Below are 23,355 nucleotides of genomic sequence, written 5' to 3'. Positions count from 1 at the left end.
GGTATAGGAAGTAGCAGAAATGCCAAGCCAGGAAATGTAGACAAATGCTTCTAGCCATATACTATAGGCATAAAAGCAAAATCAATGTTTGAAATAGTTGGCAGCAAGTGAAGATCTTGAGGTAATTGATATTTGTGACAAGTTTACTCAGTTTCAGAAAAGAGAATACCTGTCCCCCCCAAAAAAATTAAAAATGTGTCAAAGGGGAAATAAAAAGATTAGCTCTGATCATCTAAAGAACATTTTACAAAATAATAAAGTAAGGTGAATGTGAACATTTAGGCACCCTTTACAGCTATTGAAATACAGTTTGTGAAAAAAATATCCTCTAAGTAACTTTAAAGATGGAATTATTAGGGCCATTTGGTCTTCATGGTATCAAATTTATTCTCAAGAATGACAAGAAAATAGTAAAAAATCTGTAAATTTTTTCTGTTTTTTATTGAAAAGAATTTACAGGGCATTCCAATCTCAAATAATCTTTCTGCAGACAAATAAGAAGTAAAGAAGAAATAGAAATACGGGTTGCTTTACAGTAGTCGATGAACTAAATATAAGAAAGCCTAAAAACTGCATTCCAACTAAAATTTTGGCAATACCATAAGTATATATTGTATAAACCATGATTGATGTTTATGGCTTTGATCATACAAGTACCAACTTTCAGAGAACCAGAATCTTGCCAAGATGTGTTACAACTCAGAAAGTTTCCAGAAAAAGTAACAGATCACACTCAATTATATTAGCTTACCTCCATGGCAGGGAAGTGATTGATAGGCATAGTGCTGTTTTCATAAATGCAATCTACTGAGATCAAGGCAACATTAGGTCTCACTAATCTACTAGAGTTTTTTGGGAAGGACAAATAAATGGCTAAATACAGAGAAACTTTCCATTAATCGTTTCTGACTGGAAAATTTTTCTAGATGTTATTAAGCCTATAATGGAATCAAATTTTGTTGACAAGTCTAAAAAGACAGTGATTTTTTAAAAATCTATGTAAAATAGCCAGTTGAACCCAGATCTGAAAGACAATTATCAATATAGTAAAAAAATAGGAATTAGCACTTGATAATATCGCAAACATTCCAAAGGAAAAAAAAATCAATGAGAAATAACTACTCTTTAAAGCACAGTTGGGTCCAAAACATGTAATGATTCCTTTGCTTGTGAAACAAATCAAGTAATTGAGATTTTTTTTATCCCTATAATTTGAAAAGATAAGAGCTGGAGTTGAGACAAGTTACTAGTACAATTGGATTTACTCTTCTTGGTTTGTTCTCTCCAATGAAATTGCTCTGCAGTGTGCTGGACGGACAAGATCTACACAGCGTCACCAAGGAGAAAGAAAGTTGGGTATTAAGTGGAAAGACAGTGGGCTTCCACCTGACATGAGTATACAAGAAACATCATAAAAGAGTCCAGATAGCATCATGCCACACATTTGTAAAAAAGGCCAGGCCAGAAAGAAAGAGATATTAGATCTTTCAGAAAAAAAAACACTAAACATGAAGTCTCCTAGAATTACACAGCCAGACTATGCTCCTTTCCCACTCTGGTTTCAATATCTCTCAGCTAATAATATAAGCTTACATCAATCAGCCCTTAAAACAAAAAATAAATAATATTTTGTTTAAAAAAACTTTAATAAAAATGTCTACTGTGGACCCCAAGAAGAAAGATTAAATTGGTGTTAACCACAAGAAGGAATTTATCTGCTCAGATGGATGCCCCATGGTCAACCAAGGGCCCAAATTTTATAAACAATGAGGGCCTACTGGCCATTTACTGTCAGGGCTTGTCACTTACTCTGTATGATCAGAAGAACCTCGGGCTGAACTCTCTTCTTCCCTTACTGTGTCCTGCCTGTTTATGTTGTCTGAGTCATCAACTGCAGAGAAATCTCGGTTTAATCTCTACCAAGAGACTGAGACCTGCCCCATCCAATTAGAACGGCACAATTTGGAAATCTCATTTATATAAAACGGGCTTAATTGAGAACCTGGGCAGGAACTTTCCCTATAAAAGACAGCTTTCCCTTTGTCCCAGCAGAACACAATTTAAATTGCTACCTGAATCTGTCTCCTAGGCTGCCATTCCTTTTTCTCAAATAAATGCTTTTTATTCTTTATTACAGTCTAGAATTAATTTTGGTTTACAATAAAAAAAGGAAAAAAAAACAGAAACTAAACAGATCTCAATATATAACCCATGTCCACGATAGTATTTCTACATTCTGAGAAAAGGCAGTGTCAGCAACAGTCAAACAAAGTTTTTTGTTTGTTTATTTTTTCATACTTATTTTTTTATTATTTGTTTCAGGTGTACAAAACAACACAACGATTAGACATTTACATACTTCACAAAGTGATAACCCTAACAAGTGTCCACTACCCCTCTGACACTGTATGTAGCTATTATAACATCATTGACTATATTCCCTATGCTCTACTTTACTACCAGTGACCATATATTTTTAAAATTATACTTGGCATCCCTTATTATATTATATTATATTATATTATATTATATTATATTATATTATATTAGTTTCAGGTATACAGTGTAGTGAATATATATATAATTTATGTACATGTACATAATTTATGAATATATAATCTATATATATATAACTTATGAAGTTATCCCCATGAAAAATCTAGTACCCATCTGACACCACTTATACACACTTTTTACAATATTATTTACTGTATTCCCCATACTGTATTTCACATCCCCCTGACTATTTTGTAACTACCAATTTGTGCTTCCTAATCCCTTCACCTTTCTCACCCATCCCCAACCTCCCTACCATCTGGCAACGATCAGCTTGTTCCCTGAAACTATGAGTCTGTTTCTGTTTTGTTTTTTCATTTTTTTTCCTTTATATTCCACATATAAGTAAGATCATATGGTGTTTCTCTTTCTCAATCTGACTTATTTCACTTAGCATAATACCCTCTAGGTCCATCCATGTTTTTGCAAATGGAAAGATTTCATTCTTTTTTATGGCAGAGTAATACTCCATTGTATTATGCCTAGGAATTTTATTTTTTGATACAATTATAAATGGTATTGTTTTCTTAATTTCTATTTCTCATAATTTGTTGCTTGTGTATACAAATGCAACCAACTTCTGAATATTAGTTTTGTATCCTGATACTTTACTGGATTCATTTATTAGTGTTAATAGTTTTTTGGTGGAATCTTTGAGGTTCTCTATATATGTTACATTGCCATCTGCAAATAATGACAATTTTACTTCTTTCTTTCCAATTTGGATGTCTTTTATTTATTTTTCTTGTGTGATTGCTGTGGCTAGGACTTCCAGTACTATGATGAATAAAGGTGGTGAAAGTGGACATCTTTTTTCTTGTGCCTGATCTTAAGGATAATGCTTTTAGCTTTTTCCCATAGAATATGATATTAGCTGTGGGTTGGTCATATATGGCCTTTATTCTGTTGAGATATTTTCCCTCTATTCCCACTTTGCTGAGAGTTTTTACCATGAATAGATGCTGGATTTTGTCAAGAGTATTCTGCATCTATTGATACAAGAATGCGATTTTTATTTTTTGTTTTGTTTATATGATGTATCATGTTAATTGATGTGTGGGTATTGAACCAACCTTGCACATCAGGAATTAATCCCACTTGATCGTGGTGTGATCTTTGTAACATATTGCTGAATTTGGTTAGTTAATATTTTGCTGAAGATTTTTGCATCTATGTTCATTAAGAATATCAGCCTATAGTTTTCGTTTTTTTTTAATGTCTTTATTTGGTTTTGGACTCAGGGTAATGGCTGATAAAATAAGCTTGACAGCTTTTCTTCTTCTTGAACTTTTTAGAATAGTTTGAGAAGGATGGGTATTCTTTTTTGAATGTTTGGCAAAATTCACCTATGAAGCCACCTGGGCCAGGACTTTTATTTGTTGGTAGCTTGTTGTTACTGATCTGATTTCTTTAATTGGAATTGGTCGGTTCAGATTTTCTGTTTCTTCTTGATTCAGTTTTGGTAGATTTTATGCTTCTAGGAATTTATCCATTTCTTTCAGATTGTCTAATTTGTTGATGTATAAATGCTCATAGTTTTTCTTACTTTTCTTTTTGGATTCTTGGGTGTCTACTGTCACTTCTCTTTCATTTCTGATTTTATTTATTTGGATTCTCTCTCTTTTTTTCTTGATGAGTCTGGTTAAAGTTTTTTCAATTGTGTTTATTTTTTCAAAAAACTGGCTCTTGGATTCATTAATCTTTTGTATTGTTTAATTTCATTTATTTCCACTCTGATATTTATTATTTCCTTCTCTGCATTTATTTTGGGTTTTGTTTGCTGTTCTTTTTGCCAGTTCCCTTACATGTAAAGTTAGAGGGTTTATGTGAAATTTTTGTTGTTTCTTTAGGTAGGCCTGCATTGCTATGAACTTCCCTTTTAGGAATGCTATACTGCGTCCCATAGATTTTCAGTCATTGTGTTTTCATTTTTGTTTTTCTCAAGGTATTTTTTTTATTTCTTCCTTAATCTCATTGTTAACCTATTCATTATTTAGTAGCATGTTATTTAGCTTCCAAGTGTTTCTATGTTTTACAGTTTTGTTCTTGCAATTTATCTCTAGATTCATACCATTGTGGTTAGAGAAGACATTTAATATAATTTCAATCATATTACATTTATTGAGACTCGTTTTGTGACTTAACATGTGGTCTATCTTTGAAAATGTTCCATTCACACTTGAAAATAATGTATGCTCTGCTGCTTTGGGGTAAAATGCTCTAAAAATATCAATTAAATCCATGCAGTTTAGTGTGTCATTTAAGGCTGCTGTTTCTTTGTTCGTTTTTTTGTCTGGAAGATCTATCCATTGGTGTTAGTAGGGTGTTGAAGTCCCCTACTATGACTGTATTACTGTCAATCTCTGCCTTTATGTCAGTTAATACTTATTTTATATATTCCAGGTGCTCCTATATTGGGTGCATAAATGTTTATATGGTTATGTCCTTTTGTTAGATTGATACCTTTATCATTATGTATCATTCTTTGCCTCTTAATATAGTTTTTGTTTTAAAGTCTATTTTATCCGATGTAAGTATTGCTACTCCAGTTTTTCTCTTGTTTCCATTTCTGTGAATTATCTTTATTTTTCCATGTCTTTACTTTCAGTCTATGTGTGTCTTTAAATCTGAAGTTGGTCTCTTGTAGGCAGCATACTCATGGGTCTTGTTTTCTTATCTGTTCAGCTACCCTATGTCTTTTGCTTGGAGCTTTTAATTCATTTATATTTAAAGTGATTATAGATAGGTACATAGTTATTGCCATTTTATTATTCATATTTTTTATCTTCTTTTGTTTGTTCTCCCCCTTCTTCTTAAAGAAGTCTTTTTAACATGTCTTGTAATGCTGGCTTTGTGATAATGAATTACTTTAGTTTTTTTCTTGTTTGACAAGCTCTGTATCTCTCCTGCAATTTTAAATGATAGCCTTGCTGGGTAAAGTAGTCTTGGTAGTAGGCCCTTGTTTTTCATCACTTTGAATATTTCCTGCCACTCCCTTCTGGCCTATAAAGTTTCTGTTGAGAAATCAGCTGATAGTCTTATGGGAGCTCCCTTGTAAGTAACAAGTTGTCTTTCTCTTGCTGTTTTTAGGATTCTCTCTTTGTCTTTATCCTTTGCCATTCTAATTATAATGTGTCTAGTTGTGGGTTTGTTTGGGTTCTTCTTGTTTGGGACTTTCTATACCTCCTCAGCTTGTATGTCTATTTCTTTCACCAGGTTAGGGAAGTTTTCAGTCATTGTTTATTTAAGTAAGTTCTCAATCCCTTGCTCCCTCTCTTCTCCTTCTGGTACTCCTATGATGCAAATGTTCTTTTGCTTAATGTTGTCTCAAATGTCCCTTAAACTATATATATTTTTAATTCTTTTTTTTCTTTTTTTTGTTCCAATTGGGTATTTCTGCTCTCTTGTCTTCTAAATTGTTGATTCAAACCTCTGTTTCATCTAATCTGCTGTTGATTCCTTCTAGTATATTCTTTTTCAGTTATCATATTTTTTATTTCTGACCAGTTCCTTTATATGGTTTTTATGTCCTTCTTTGTACTTACTATCTCTTTGTTAAAGTTCTAAGTTACTTAAGGATTCTCATAACCAGTGTTTTAAACTCTGTCTCTGGTTGGATGGTTGCCTCCATTTCATTTAGTTCTTTTCCTGGAGGTTTCTCCTGTTCTTTTATTTGGGATATGTTTCTTTGTTTCCTCATTCTTGCTGCCTCTTTGTGTTTTCTTCTATGTATTAGGTAGGTTCCTGTGTCTCAGTCTTTGCCTGGTAGCCTTATGTAGTATTTGTCCTATATAATCCAATGGCACAATCTCCCTGATCAGTTGTGTGTGTTCCAGGAGTGTCCCTTATGTGTGTTGGGTGTATTCTCCTGTTGAGCTGAGATTTGATTGGATTTGGTACATCACTTGGTTGAATTGAATCCCAGGCTGACTGGATGTGAGGCTACACAGTCCCACAGTGTATGAGCTATTGTGTGAGGGCTGAGCCCTCATAGGGGGATTTGCCTCAGTGGGCTATTTTTCCTGTTGATACCACCCTTTGGGTGTGCCATTTGTGGGCTAACTGGGTATTACTCTGGTTTGGTTTGAAGCTGGCCTCTGGGTGTATGAGGTGGCCTCCTTGTGAACCAAGGCAGCTGCCACCATAATTGGACCTGGGGCAGCTTAGCAAAAGGCCCAGTGCACCCCTAGGCTTTTTGCCACCTGCCAGCTGCCTGTAAGGCTCAGCTGTTGAAAGAGCCTTCTTATATCCACAAGCTGGGTTGGTTCACCCAGTGTTGAGAGTGTCCGTGGCAATGCAGCACTAGCTGGGTGGGGTCACAAGGGAGTCACAAGGCATGGCCAGTGTTTTTTACATAATTAATTAAAATTCAGTTCTTGTGACAGTGCTCATTCTGTGACCACTTCACGAAATGCCCTGAGAATACCACAGCCAGCCTGTGCTCACCTCAGGTCCCTGAGAGCCACTAAAGAGAAGCAGTAGTGCAAGCTGTGGCTCACTGCCCACCACCAAAAGATCCCCTTGTTATAAGGGTTCTGTTTAGCCAGTATTCAGATGATTCTTGAGGTTTAATGGCTTTCTGCTGCAGTAAAAGGCTTCCACAGCTTGCGGGGTAGGAACAGCCATCCAGGAGTTGAATGTGCCCCAGCAATGCAGCACTAGTTGGATGGGGCAGGGACCCAGAGTCCACATGCGGATTTTACCAGACCAATGTTGTCTCAGATTTGGCCCTTTGGCAGAGTTAAACATAGAAAAAAATATGGCACCCTCATGTAGCCTACACATGAGGCAGTCTCCACAGTGGGACAATGTCAGCTCTCCCTCCAGCCCTTGATCCAAGGCCACACACCTCACTCTTTCCCCATATGTCTCTGGTGCCTTTCAACCTGCTGCCCCTCCACAAGAGCCAAGGTGAGTATTTGCAAATGAATGAGTCTCTATGTGCATCCTTTAAGATGACATTTAGGTTTCCAGTCACCTTTCTTTTCACGAGGATTGATGGACAGAGTCCATGCTGATTCTAACTGTCAAATGTTGTTATGACTCCTCTTCCCAGCACAGGACCACTGGTCTGGGGAGCCCATTGTGGGGCTGGTAACCCTCCCTTTTCAGGGGGAAACTCTACCACCAAGGTGTCCCTCCCAGTGTTCAACCACTACCTGTGGTTTGGGGGTCAGCCTGTTTCACTTTCCCACCCCTTGTGGCCTCTTCTTTATATCCTTAGTTATAGGGGTTCTGTTCAGTGAGTCTTCAGATGATTCTTGAGATTTATTGTTCATAATTTAGTTGTAATTTTAATGTGATCTCAAGAGGTAGCATGCATAGCATTCTCCTAATCCATCTTGGATCTTCTTCTCTACCTTGGTTTGTTTATTTTATTTTGTGTTTATGGATCATATATTATGCTGTTTGGGGAAAAAATAACTGGAGAAACAATTATAGCTATAGTTACATCATTTTATTTTCTCTAATGATGGTAGAAACACTAAAACTTATCCTAAGAGTTTAATTATCAATATTTCCATGCTAACATCCGCAGCCCATGCCGGCTTAAAGATACCTATACTGTTAAAATTTGAATTCCAAAAATATCATAGAAACAACTTCTATTTGTATAATTTATTTATCATTAACATGCCAACTAGACTGATTATATCACAACAATAATTTGAGAAAAACCTTAAGCCATACTGAGTGTCTAATGTTTATTGCAAAAACTTGATTTTCCTGAACTTTCTTTCTAGATTATGAAATAGACCTGTTAAAGAGAAGACCACAGGCCCAAAATGGCATCACTTGTGCTAAAGCCCATGATACCAAACCTAGACTTCATACCTGAACTAACTGAAGTTTTAACCTAACCAGATGTCATCTTAATCAACCAATCTGGAATTTTTTTGTCAACACAAATGAGGTAATCTGTAACATGTGCCATTTCCACCCACTACACCTGTATATATAGGAAGAAGAGGCAGTCTGCATGATAAAACCCTTGCTGTTCCCTTTCCCCAAAAAAGAAAATGTCCTGGCCTAAAAATAATTCTTTATTTTCTTCAACTAATAGTTCCCTTGCAACATCCTGCTTCTTGTATAAACCTTCCATCTTGTACAACCCTTGGAAGCACCCTTTTAGTTTGCTGAATGAGATGTTGCTTCATTCATGAATCACTTAATAAAGTCACTTAGATCTCAGATTTACTCTGCTGAATTTGTTTTTTTATGGATTGATATGATCCACCTTTAAAATGCTTACATCTGCAATATATACCTCCATTCTTCACAATTTACCAAGATATTTTAAAATTGCTATTTCCTAAGGGTGTCTATATGATTCCTATCCATGCTTTAATGTTCCAGGTGATCACGTAAGCAGAATATAAAGGAAGTAGAGTATACAAGGTATGATCAAAAAATACAATGAATGTTTAAATTAAAAATATATATATTACATACAGTAAAAGACATATTGCCATTAATCTTCCTCAAAATAATCTACCTCACTTCAAACACACTTATCCTATTGTTCTGCCCCTTTCTGAAGCAATTCTGGAAGTCCTCTTTGATGAGTGTCTTTAGTATTCCTATCACGGTTGCCTCAGTGTCCTGAATCGATTCAAAACATTTCCTTTCATGGTCATTTTGACTTTGGGAAAAACCCAGAAGTCACATAGTGCCAGATCTGGTGAATAAGGTGAATGAGGACACACCGTAATATTTTTACTTGACAGGAATTGCCATACCAGAAACGACATGTAACACAGAACGTTGTTATGATGGAAAATGAAGTAAAGACACTCATGAAAGAGGACCTCCAGAACTGCTTCAGAAAGTGTCAAGAACAATGGGTAAGTGTGTTCGAAGTGATGGGGAGTATTTTGAGGGGGGTTAATGGCAATGTGTCTTTTACAGTAATATATTTTTTTTTTAATTTAAACATTCACAGTATCTGTTAATCACACTTCATAGAACTATCCTTCCTTCTCTTAATCAAATGTTGTCCCATCCTTTCCTCTGTGAGCCAATAAATAAATAGGCCTGAGTCCTATGTTCTTTCATCAAATAATATCTTCACAGCAACCCCTAAAACTTTTGCATATTTCTCAATATTGAATTTGAAACTTGGTGTTTTCTCCAGAAAAGGTCTCTTTCTATATCTCTAGTTGGCATTTTAAAACCTCAAACTATGCTATGAACTGCAATTTAAAAGCTCTTTCCTACAAGATGTAAAATGCCAAAGTGATATTTACAGAACTGTAAATATCGTCCTCATGGAATTTAGAATTGTTATATGTAAGGGCAAGAAGTCTGTCCTTAGTGCAGAGGAAAATTAGAACAAAGTCAAATAGGTAAATTCTCAGTCACAGTTCAATGTCATAACTGCAAATGTCTCCATTATGAAGTCAAATAGAAACAAGTGTGTCATGGTGAGACCTAAGGAATCATTCCTCTTTTAATACAAAGAAACTTGACCTTCAGATTAAAATTTACCAGAATTTTCTCAAATTAGTATTCAAAACACCAATGGTTATTCAACTTTTCTTGGTCTCCCTAACTGTATAATGAAATTACGGCTATCACAGGCAGCTCTTGAGATGATACTATACCTGCTCCATGGGAGTCCTCATTAAATGTTAGTTCTTTCCTCCATCACAATTTAATAGATAAGACATGTTCACATGAAATAAATTAAGTGGACTGTACTATATTCCATAAAATATATAAATTCCTATTAAAAGGAAGGTAATAATGTCAGATATTTATTTGGGTGAGGCAGGTAATGGAGAAGAGGAAGAGGGAGAAAGCAGAATTAGAAAACCATGTGACACATTTTTAAAAGAACAAGATATGTTTAAGAAGTGGAAAGAATCTATCTGCCAGTGGAGTAGACTACTTTAAAAAAGAATGTGTGCAAGGCTAGTCTGGAAAGGTGGGTTTGCATTAAATAATGAATGATCTTGACAGTTGATAAGAGTCCTCTTAAAATTCTTATCTAAAGTTGGTGGGTGACAGGACCTTGTAGTTTCAGTGGGTTATTTTTGTGGTTTTGCTTCTGACCTGAATAATTAGAGACAGACTTTATGGAAAAATCCATCTGGAAGTTATATATAAATTGGGTCAGAAGAAGAGAAGCTAGTATGTGAGGAAAAATCATTCAAGAGCTGCTGAGGACAGTCCAAGTAATGACATTATGAGCCAGAATAGGTACAGATCTAAAAAGTAGAGGGAAAATGGGAGAGACACACCAGTGGTGGCCATACAGTAGTATTCACAACCGGCTAAGTATTAGACTGAAGGAAGAAAAAAAAGTAAAAGACATTTCTTGTGCTTCAAATTCAAGCAATTAGGACAATAGTAATATTTGAGCCAGAAGAAGGGGTAGTTTTTAAGGAAATATGATAAGTTTAGGTTCTGAGATGAGTTTGAAGTGTGAAAACATTGAACTGATTTTATTTAGTAGGTAGTTGAAAATAAGAATCTGAAATACAAGTGGACACTCAAGGCTGGAGATATAAACTTAGAATCAATAAAGGCGAATGCTGAAGACCTAGATGTAGATGAGACCATAACAGAAAGAAAGGATTAATGGCAGGGATTTTAGGAAATGCTTATAGTAGCAGATAAAACAAAAACTATTTGAAGAAATATAATTAAAGAATTCATGACAGTAGGAAGAAAACCAGGATATAATACAGTACTATGAGATAGCATTACATAGCATTTAAGAAATTAGACAGACTAGAATTTCAGTCCTGGCTGTTTCCTCATCTGAATACTAATGGGGATAATAGTGGTACATACCCATAAATTTGTGTTAGATGAAATCCAATTACTCAAGACAAGCATTTAGTAATGTGCTTGCTACAGAATTAATACTCAATAGTTTAGTAATAAAATACCACTGAAAGATAGTTTTTTTAAAAAAAAAGTGAAACTAGTCAATATCATTATAGTCCCCATTTTAAAGATGTGAAAAAGAAGCCAGCAATGCCATAACAGATGGCTCCAGGTACTAACCCAGAAGTGTCTGACTGGGTTACTTTCTTACCTGGTAATAATTTCTCTTTCGTGAAGCAATCTGGACTCAAATTCCTTTAAAAATGATTCTTAATTAAATCTATTCAAGTGTGTATTACGGCTTGCTTTCTGAAACTTTTGGTTTTTGTTTCCACAAACTGAGTTTTGCTCAGAAGTCTAGAAACTGTAGCTTGAAATATAATTTATAGTCAAACATAGGTATTTTTAATACATACACTTGGCCTCTAGCACCCATACATATTGCCTCCAAAAAGTTGCCTAGACAGCTTAAATTTGTTTCTTGCACTATTTCAAGGTTTACAGGAAAGCACTAGAAATTGTGTTTCATACAGTTTGTGAAACAAATATATTCAGGACTTCCATTTTGAGATTAAATTTGGAAACGAATTAACTAAACTAATACTGTTAGGTCTCCCTTTTTTAGACACCTGCTTTGATGAGATATAAAAATATTCTCAGCAAAAGCTAGTACATCAACCACCCGACAGAATTAAACATTTTTATTATGCTGCCTATTGACAACTCAAGCCAACATTGACCAGGCTAGATAACCAAAGATAAATACATGTAAATCTATATAGAGAGCTTTAATCAATTTATATATAAAATTTTATATATGTAAATACATAAATATATAAAAATTGATTACATCTCTACTCTTAAATTTTCTAAAAAGAAAAATATGCTTTTCAAAATGTGATAAATACTAATATGCTCTTTATAAGAGACACACCTAAGTCATAATGAAGGTATAGGAAAAGATATACAGGCAAACACTAGTCAAAAAAAACACACATGGTATATAGCTCTATTAATAGCAAATAAAATAGGCTTTAAGATGAAAAGTACTTCAAAGGATTTGGTTACTACATGAAAATAAAAGCTTCAAACCACCAGGACTCTATCAGCCACTGCAAGAGATGTATTAAAATCTCCACCTATCATGGTCGGTTTTTCAATTTTGAAGCCATGTTATTGAATTATGTCATGATAGGTGGAGATTTTAATACATCTCCTGCAGTGGCTGATAGATTAAGCCGAGAAAAATCAACAATGAAAATAAATTAATGTTACTTGCTTCAATATCGATAAATTTCAGAATCATAATGATGAATAAAAGCCAATCACGTACTTGTAGATAGAACACAGATAGTGATTGCATAGGTCCAGGGGTTCTGAAGAGGAATAGGGAATTATTGCTAATGGGTATAGGATTTCTTTGCAGAGTGATTATATGTTCTAAAATTCAATTGTGTTGGTTTGCCTAAGTTTGTGTCTATACTAAAAACCATTGAATTATACACGTTAAGTAGGTGAATTTTATGGCATGTGAATAATATCTCAACAAAGCAATTTTTTTAAAGTCACAGAATGCCCAACCTGTGCATTTTAAAATATATTATTTGTAGTAATAAATATATGCACAAGATAATGATAAGCACAAAATGAAGATCACGCTACCTCTTATCTGGCTTCAAGCCAAAGAAATGTGATGGAGACAGGACACACATGGGGCTGCCATAGTAATGTTCTAGTTTCTGGTCGGGTTCTCCCATGTTACTATTACAATTTTAAATTTTGTGTATGTAACATTGTGTCTTGCAATGGTGCACACTATTTCATAACTTAAAAACACTGATAATATAATATCAATTAGAATTCATATCAATTCTAATTAGTTTTCTACTTGAAACTAAAGTTGAATGGATGTTGATACTTTTCAATATAATTTCACACATTATCTGACTGTTCTCACAATTAACTGAGATTAGGGCTCAAATATTATCATCCTATTTTACAAGTGAGAAAACAAACAAAAAATGTCCAGTTTAATTGATTTCTACAGAGTCACTGAATGAAGCTGTACATTATTGTTGAAGTCAAAACAGAAAAACTTATATTCTGATTTTAGGTCAGTGAAATTTTCAGTACAACTGACATTCTGTTGTTGTTTATCTGTTTGTTTTCCTTAACTTTCCTCTCTAGAAAAACTCTGTAGCCATAATAAAAATAACTACAACAGAAATAACAACCATTCATTGAGTCAGTACTATGAGCAGGGGTCTCTACTCTCATTATCTTATTTAATACTAAACAATCCTGTGATGTTGGTACTGACCTCCTGAACTTACAAGTGAGGAAATTGAAAAATAAAGAATTTTATTCACCCAAGGGTATACAACTAATAATTGGTGAAAAGGCAATTCTGAAACTCAGTTTTAACCACTGTAATAGATTACCTGTCTAAAATTCAATGTCAAAGTCTGCACTGCAAGTTAGGAGGGTGAAAGGAAAGTTATATGATTTGTTTGAGAATATATTACATGCATATAATTGGTAGTACATAACAATAAGATTAGAACTGGTACTCAAGAATCTGAAAATTTTAGCTTCTCTTCTATTTACTTGTACTTAAGTGGGTAATTTATGCCCCATAACATTCTGAATGGCCATCATCAATAAATCAACAAAGAACAAGTGTTGGCAAGGATGTGGAGAAAAAGGAAACCCATGCACTGTTGGTGGGATTGCAAATTGGTACAGCCACTGTGGAAAAGAGTATGGAGATTTCTCAAAAAATTAAAAATAGAACTACTTTTTGAGCCAGCAATTCCACTCCTGAGTATTTATCCAAAGAAATCCAAAACACTAATTTGAAAAGACATAGGTACCCTATGTTTATTGAAGCATTATTTACAATAGTCAAGATATGGAAGCAACCTAAGTGTGTATCAATAGATGATTGGATAAAGAAAATGTGGTAAGTACATATATAGAATGGAATATTACTCAGCCACAAAAAGGAATGAAATTTTACCATTTACAACAACACAGATGGATCTGGAAGTTATTATGCTAAAAGTGAAATAAGTCAGACAGAGAAGGACAAATTTACCATATGATCTCAATTATATGCGGAATCTAAAAGCAAAAAAAATGTGCAGTGCACCACCAGAACTGCAAGAATATCAGTGACTTTCAACTGCATTTCGGGATTTTAGGGAAGGGGGAAATTATGTTTTCAAATAATACCTGCTCCATACTCCCTTAAATTCTCTCATACCTCTGAGGAACTTGACTCTGCTATCCACCTTGAGAATAAAGCTATATATTGTGGTCTATTACATAAGTGAATAGTGTCTTTTTCAACAAGATTGTGAATTATACTTCAAAATGATTCTGTGAAGATTTTAACATAGCTTCAGAATCATCATCAGGCTTACTTAATTATTCTGACATAGTCAAATGGAAAAGAAAACATGACTATACAAAAGTTCAAATATTTTTTTTTAATATAAAAACTCTTGGTTAATTCTATTTCAGTAGCCGATTACATCAGTAAGATGTTAAAATTTTCTATGGATTATATTTATTAACTTCTACATTTATACAGTGAAAATAATTACTTTGGTAAAATTCCTGGAAAGTATTTATGTATGTTTTCTCTAGTCTAACGTGCATGCTCAGTTTTATATTTTTGTTTCCTAATGTATTTAATCTATTATGGTCTTTATATTAACAAATGAATTTTAATTCTATTTGACTAGCCTAGAATATGAAATGTAGATGTATTAAAGAATTAATGGGGAATAGATATTAATTTTAGAGTTCAGTTCATAGAATATAAAAGTTTGAAAACAGAAATTATATTAAACTCTTTAAAATATTTTTATTGCATGTAAAATAAATGTATTTATGTAAAATAACTCTAGGACTGGAAGAGTGTAGAGGCCAGAGAGTTCTCACATAAAGTACGACTTTATGTTAAACTAGGGAAGGCCTAAGACAGAAAGACGGGACCCCCTAGCATGATAAGATTCAATAATCAGACCATACTTCCTGTCAGGACTTTTTGTCTGAGGGATGGAGAAGAGATTCAGTTATGCAGAAAAATTCAAGGACTACATTTTGACCACTTTCTTGAATTGGAAATTAGAGAATCAGGGAATCCTGTTTGCTTCTTCTTGCATAATGTCTCCATGATATGGGAATAAAGAATAGAAGACGTCTACATTGATTTGCTTAATCTTCAGAGGCCACCTGGCCCACCAAGATTAACTTTTGGGTGGTAAAGGTGAGTAATTATGATTGTGATAATAGCAATAAACCCAAGTTTTCATAACTTTAGGAGTAGATTTTTAACTCTTTTGCACAATGCAAAAGACTTTGGGGGCCCCTACTGAATCCTTAAAATTATCTACTTCATATAAGGCCAGCTGTCAAAGAGAACATAATTGTGCTCGAGGTTTCAGAGGCTGTGACTCCTACAGCAAATTGATCAACTGTACTGAACACCCTTGAGGAAGATCCAGCTCCAGGTGAATACACAGTGAATGTATTGCAAAGTGAGCTTTAGAATTATGAAAACTGCAAATAAGTCATATCCTTCTTTGAAAAATAGGTCAACAGAAGAGGAATAGAAGGCCAGAAAAAAGGGTACCTCAAAAGACATTTAGTATGGTTATGTCGTGGAAATGTGAAAAACTAAAATCCTCTGGGTGAGAAAGAGTAAAACTTAATTTTTTTTTTTTTTTTTTGGAAAGAAAGATTGATGCTTGGGAAAGAGAGGAAAGAAATAAAATGAAGGCCAAGAAAAGGTTTTAAAAGATTTTAAAAGATTATAGGGCCTTAAAAATAAAACCTAGTAAACACTACAGTATTTCATTACACTGAAGGGGACCTGTAATGTCCTTGACCCCTGGCCAGAGGAGTTCTTGCTCTGGTCCTCATGGTATCCCATACTCACATACACATGTACACACACACACATACACACACACACACACACAGTTGTTTTAAACCACACATAGGCACTGTGCATCAGATCTTGTGCTCAGCACTGACACAATATGACCTTTGTGAAACCACAGAAAGTACTCCATGTCTCTTGCCATACAACCTCAAAGCATGTCATTAATAATACATATGCCATGAAGTCTTGGGAGTTGTGCTGCCGTAGATGTAAGAGAAGAACACAGTTCCTAAGAGGAAAGGATTTTAGTAGTGACATTGTTCAATTAAAAAATAATGACAAATTAATTTTCTTGTCAAATCTTGCCTCTCAGCATGAAAACATAAATCCCCATGTAACAAAGACTCAGTCTCAGTAATGCTGAGCATTAATTGTATTGTTTTGCTTTGTGTTCCAAATAATGCCTCTGGAGGTGTTTTTGAATTTGGGTGGTATTTACAGCAGTTGCACAAGATGACTAAGAAACATTTTGCAACATTAGACAATTCTTATTCTTAAATATGCAATGCCTAGGTCTAGACATAACTAAGTGGACACTGAATACTAGAATTGATAATTTTTATAAAAATATTTAATAAGACTGTTTTTAAATATAAAATCCTCAGATTTACTTAAACAATTTTGATTTTTACAATTTTATATTTAATTCTATGTTTTTATTTTTTTAACTTTAATGTATAATAGGAATAATTTCAAAGAACATATATTTTTATGTATTCATATTTAATATTATGGTTGTTAGGGCCCTTCAGGAAACAGAATACACATTAGTTATTTTCACAGAAATAATTTCACATAAGATATTTATTAACTAGATTTTAGAGGATTAAAATGGCTAAAATATAACAGAGTAATTTAGAGCTAGTCACTGGTAAGAGAAGCAACTGCTACTAAGGCTGAGGGAACAAAAAGATAAAATTGGGTTTTTAGAATCTAGAAGTTTATATGGAGGCCCACAGGGCTAGGACTCAAACCTCTAAACTGGTATCTCAGGAGCTTAGAAGAGTGCCCCGGTAGCACTGGAACTAAGATCTGAGGAACATACACTAGCTTTCTGGTGCTGGAATCCCTGAGGGAACACACTGAGGTTGGTTGTGGAATATGAAACAAACAAAAAGAAACAAGAAACTGAAACCAACAGCTACTACCAGGATATAGAACCATTACCAGAGAGAGTCTGACAGGAACAGGAAGTAAAATTATAATGGCCCCTAATCCTTCTCTTTTCTCTTGTTTTCCAGTCTTCCTCTAGTGTCCCTATTGGAAGAACCTAGCAGGGAACCAGTTGACAAGAAGAAATGTGGATTACCAAATCCTAGTCTCAGCATAATAATGAGAAGACTGGTTTTGAAACAGAGAAACAAAATTTAGTAATCTACACAGGTTATACCCCTTGACTACTCAAGATCTATCTTCGGCATATATCTGAAGTTCCATGCAACAATAACATCTTTTGCCTACCAAAATACATCTCTTCCTTAAACTCTCACTTTCTCCCATAAAAGGTGAGATATATATGTGAACAGTCATTGTTACTCCGTGGATGTATTGTGGTATACTCTGTGACAATCACAGTATTCCTAAGGGAATTATGAATAACTCCTTAAAAATCAGTCAAATTTCCACCAGAATATTCTGTAACCTAAAGACTAAATGCAAAATTAAATAACACTAACCAGCTTATATGAAACAATAAGGTGATATGTATACACAAAAAGCAAGGGAAAATATGTTCATAGTATAAATTCCTCATTCCATAATTGGCCATTATGCCATAACTACCCTTCTTCACCTATCCATTTGATGTCACCTTTGCACTCAGCCAGAACTTTAGATGGTTGGGGTTCTTTTACCTGGTGGGGTGATCTAAAACTTCATTCCTAAAGAATCCTTGGTGTTTTGTTTGTTTGTTTGTTTGTTTGTTTTGCCTTGGTGTAGTTTCCCATTATTTTTTACTATTTGATGTGGAAATACTAACAAGCAGCCAGGGGAATTCACTGGATCCCAGGCATAGTCTACCCATACATACCCTTATTATATAGGGGGATCGCAATTACTTCCCAGGCATTTCCACCTCCATTAGAGTGATGCACACCCCCATTTTCTTTGCCTTTTGATTCAAAACCATGAAAAGTCCAGAATGGCCACACAGCATTCCAATTCATGGACCTCTTGTCATGCACCCTGGTAGAGGCACTCCTCCTTTGAAAACTAAGCGCTCCAAAGCAACATAATTCCAAGTTTCAGGGGATGGAAGCAAACAGAAAATTCTCTGAGTGCACTGTTAAGGCATAATAAGGAGAAGAGCCATTCCACATCTAACCTTGGTTAAAAGACCTATTATTCTTATTATAGAAGTAAATAGCATAATGAGTTGGTCACCAATTCAAGTGTAAACTGTATCCTTTTGGGTAGAACTCCATTGTTTCAGGGGACTCTCTCCCAAATGCTGCAATCAAGTATTCTCAAGAAAGTAATTTAATAACCAACACATACATGAAATACAATCTCAACTATTTGACATTTCATGTTATGTTTATTTTATATTACTTGTACTTTAATATACTTTAATTTACTTTACTTAAATATATTACTTTTACATTTTGATGAAAATATACTCACTTTTAATTTTTTGTTTGTTTTGTTTGTTTTTTTGTTTGTTTTTTGGGGTTTTTTTTTCCCCACTGTATATTTTTTGATTTATTGGGGTGACAATTGTTAGTGAAATTACATAGATTTCAGGTGTACAATTCTGTATTACATCATCTACAAATCCCATTGTGTTTTCACCACCCAGAGTCAGTTCTCCTTCCATCACCATATATTTGATCCCCCTTACCCTCATCACCCACTCCCCACCCCCTTACCCTCTGGTAACCACTAAATTATTGTCTGTGTCAATGAGTTTTTGTTTCTCATTTGTTTGTCTTGTTCTTTTGTTGTTTTTGGTTTATATACCACATATCAGTGAAATCATAGGGTTCTCCGCTTTTTTTGTCTGACTTATTTCGCTTAGAATTATACTCTCAAGATCCATCCATGTTGTCACAAATGTTTTTTGAATGCAACTACATTTAATTTTTTAAACCTTTATACCACTGTGATTGATTACAAGTTGAGATCATGACAGAAATACAAGATATGTAAATGGAGCTCAAAAAAACATGGTGAAAAGAAAAAACAATAGGAAGTCTTCAAAGCTGATCTGCTTAAATTTGTAACAATGCTAGCAATAAAAGCAAATAGACTTCTGTCAAATATGATATTGAATAAACAAATAGGACATTACGAAATATTTCATGATTCTTTAGTTACTAATCAAAATAATAAAAATAAGCATTATAAAATTATAAAAATGTATCACCTACTTTTCAGCTTGAATAGGGAAAATGAAATCAGCCATATTATATTATTTACTGGATGAGGTAATTGATAATCAAAACGTGAATAAAAAGAATTACTCATATCAAATTTATCATTTATAACACACAAACGCAACCCTGGACTGCATATTAAAATATGAAAAAAATTATACTATGAAGTTGGTAAATTAAACAAGAAAGAACAAAAGTCCTCAATCATTTACTATATTTATTGGGTAGTAATTCTGCAAAACGATAACAATACCATTCTGAGAGCATGGTAATGTTTGTAACAAAGCATAATCCTATTCAATTTTATTATTATAATTATCTTTTCTTTTATCCTGGCAAAATACTTGTATTTTAACATTATGACTAAATTATTTCAAATCGAGAAACTATATAAATGTGTTTTCTAAAAATTGTGGTAAAATATGCATAATATATGATTTACCAATTTATTAGTTTTGAATGTATAACTCACTGTCATTAAGTACATTCAATTCATTGTGAAACCATCACCACTATCCATCTCAAAAACTTTTTTATCATCCGAAACTGAAATTCTGCACTCATTAAACAATAACTCCCCATTTTTTTCTTCACCCCAGAAAATTACATTTTTATATTCTAAATTCAGAAGCACAGTACTTTGTTTCTTCTATAAGATTTTTCACAACAATCTTTAATATCAACTTGGGGGCCTCATTTATAATTGAAAACATTTAAAGTGGGAAATACTATCAATAGTTTGTAAGGAACAAAAATCATACTGAATAACTAATTTTTATTATACCAACTATTGAACTACCAGATAAAATATATAGAAGTCAAAAATAAAGAGATTTTCATGGGTTTTCTACATGATTTAAAAATGTTACATTATGAATAAAATGAAGAATTGAGAAAACAGCTTTCAGTTTTAGGCACTGATTTCAAAAATAATTGCATAATAGTTCAAACGAAAGGGTCTCCAAGCCAGAATTTGGGCTAAAACTCTAGGTACAGTTTGTGTGCCAAGCAAGGCCTATGGTGTAAAATACTTGCAAAGAAACATGATCTAAATTGTGCCAATAGCAATAATGATATTTGGAACATTCAGGATTATATATTTTCTGGATCTGCCCAAGGTGTAACAACATGATGAAACATACGAGTTATAAATCTTATTTGATCTTATGACTCTCAGACACGTTAGGGAACACTGACTAAACTTTGTTAATATCATTAGAATTAATTTAAAGAAGATAAAATTGTTTAGTAGAATTAAGGAAATATGTTGATGCTCCTCAAATCAAGATTAAATTATGGGTTTTTTTCATAGAAATGAAATTAATTTTTAATTTGAGCTACATGCAGTTATTTGGTATGAACTATTACTAATATTAATCATGATACAAATAAGTTACAAAACTAATTTCTGTTTTGAGATTAGCTGAGGGCTTGTCATATATGGCCTTTATTATGTTAAAGTATTTTCCTTCTATACCTATTTTAGTAAGTGTTTTAACCATAAATGGATGTTGTAGCTTGTCAAATGCTTTTTCTGCATCAATTGATATATGAATTTTGTCCTTTATTTTGTTTATGTGATGTATCACATTGGTGGATTTGTGGATGATGAACCATCCTTGTGCCCCAGGGATGAACCCCACTTGGTCATGATGAATAATCTTTTTAATGCATTGTTGTATTCGATTTGCTAGAATTTTGTTTAGGATTTTTGCATCAGTATTCATCAGAGATATAGGTCTGTAGTTTTCTTTTTTTGTGTTGTCCTTACCAGGTTTTGGTATCAGGGTAATGTTGGCCTCATAAAATGAGTCAGGGAGTACTGACTCTTCTTCAATTTTTTGGAAGAGTTTGAGCAGGATTGGTATTAGAGCCTCTTTGAAGGTTTGGTAGGATTCACTAGTAAAGCCATCTGGTCCAGGACTTTTGCTTTTGGGAAGGTTTTGGATGACTGATTCAATTTCGTTACTGGTGATCGGTCTGTTTAGATTTTCCAGTTCTTCATGGGTCAGCCTTGGAAGACTATATATTTCTAAGAACTTGTCCATTTCTTCTAGGTTATTGAATTTCGTGGCATATAGCTCTTCATAGTATTCTTGCATGATCATTTGTATTTCTGTGGTGTCCATGATAACTTCCCCTTTTTCATTTCTGATTTTGTTAATTAGTGTCTTCTCTCCTTTTATCTTAGTAAGTCTAGCCGAGGGATTGTCAATTTTGTTAATCTTTCCAAAGAACCAGATCTTTGTCACATTAATTTTTTCTATTGTCTTTTTGTTCTCTATTTTATTTAGTTCTGCTCTGATTTTTGTTATTTCCTTTCTTCTGCTGACCGTGGGTTGCGCTTGTTCTTCTTTTTCTAGTGCTTTAAGGTGTAAAATGAGGTTATTTATTTGGGATTTTTCTTGTTTCTTGAGATAGGCCTGTAATGATATGAATTTCCCTCTTAAAACTGCTTTCACGGCATCCCAAAAATTTTGGTAGGATGTATTTTCATTGTCATTTGTTTCTATATATCTTTTGATCTCTCCTCTAATTTCTTCTTTGACCCAGTTGTTCTTTAAAAGTATGTTGTTTAATCTCCATGTATTTGTGTTTTTTCCTGCTTTCTTTTTGCAGTTGATATCCAATTTCAAAGCCTTGTGATCAAAGAATATGCTTGGTATGATTTCAATCTTCTTAAATTTGCTGAGGCTGATTTTATGTCCCAATATGTGGTCTATCCTTGAGAATGTTCCATGTACACTCGAAAAGAATGTATAGTCTGATGTTTTAAAATGAAGTGCTCTCTATATGTCAATTATGTCCATTTCATCTAATGTGTCATTTAGGGCTGCTATTTCGTTATTTATTTCTGATTGGATGATCTATCCATAGCTGTCAATGATGTATTTAAATCCCCTAGTATAATTGTGTTTTGGTCAATTTCTCCCTTTAGTTCTGTTAGTAGTTGCTTGGTATATTTCGGTGCTCCCTGACATAAATTTTGATGACTGTTATGTCTTCTTGTTGTATAGTCTCCTTTACCATTATGAAATGTCCATCTTCGTCTCTTGTTATCTTTTTCACCCTGAAGTCTGTTTCATCTGATATCATTATGGCTACACCTGATTTTCTCTGGATACCATTTGCTTGGAGTGTCAATTTCCACCCTTTCACTTTGAGTCTATGTTTGTCCTTGTAGCTGTGATGTGTCTTGGAGACAGCATATGGTTGGGTTTAGTTTTGTGCGTTTTTTATTGGTGAGTTCAGTCCATTTACATTTAGGGTGATTATTGATATGTGAGGATTTCTTGTCATTGTATCTTTAGTTTTCTGGTAAGGCTGTGTCTCCATTGTTTCTTTGCCTTTTTATTGCTGTCTATTACTTCTGTGTGGTGGTATTCTATGATGTTTCTATCTGTTTCTTCTTTTATTACAGTATATATTTCAGTTCTGGATTTTTTTTTTTTTGAGTGGTTAGCCTTAAGTTTATGTAAAAGAAAGTTTGATATTTAGAGTATTCCAGTTTCTTCAGCACATTTTCTTTCTCCATTCCCATATTCCAGTTTAGGCCTTTACTCTCCCCCTTTTTATGTTGCCACAAATTGTCCCTGTTGATGGTAGTCAAATAGCCTCCTTTAGTATTTCTTGTAG

Source organism: Rhinolophus hipposideros (genome assembly GCF_964194185.1).
Source record: "Rhinolophus hipposideros genome assembly, chromosome: 1".
NCBI lineage: Eukaryota > Metazoa > Chordata > Mammalia > Chiroptera > Rhinolophidae > Rhinolophus > Rhinolophus hipposideros.
The sequence above is the reverse complement of the archived record's forward strand: the minus strand, read 5'-3'. Positions refer to the sequence as shown.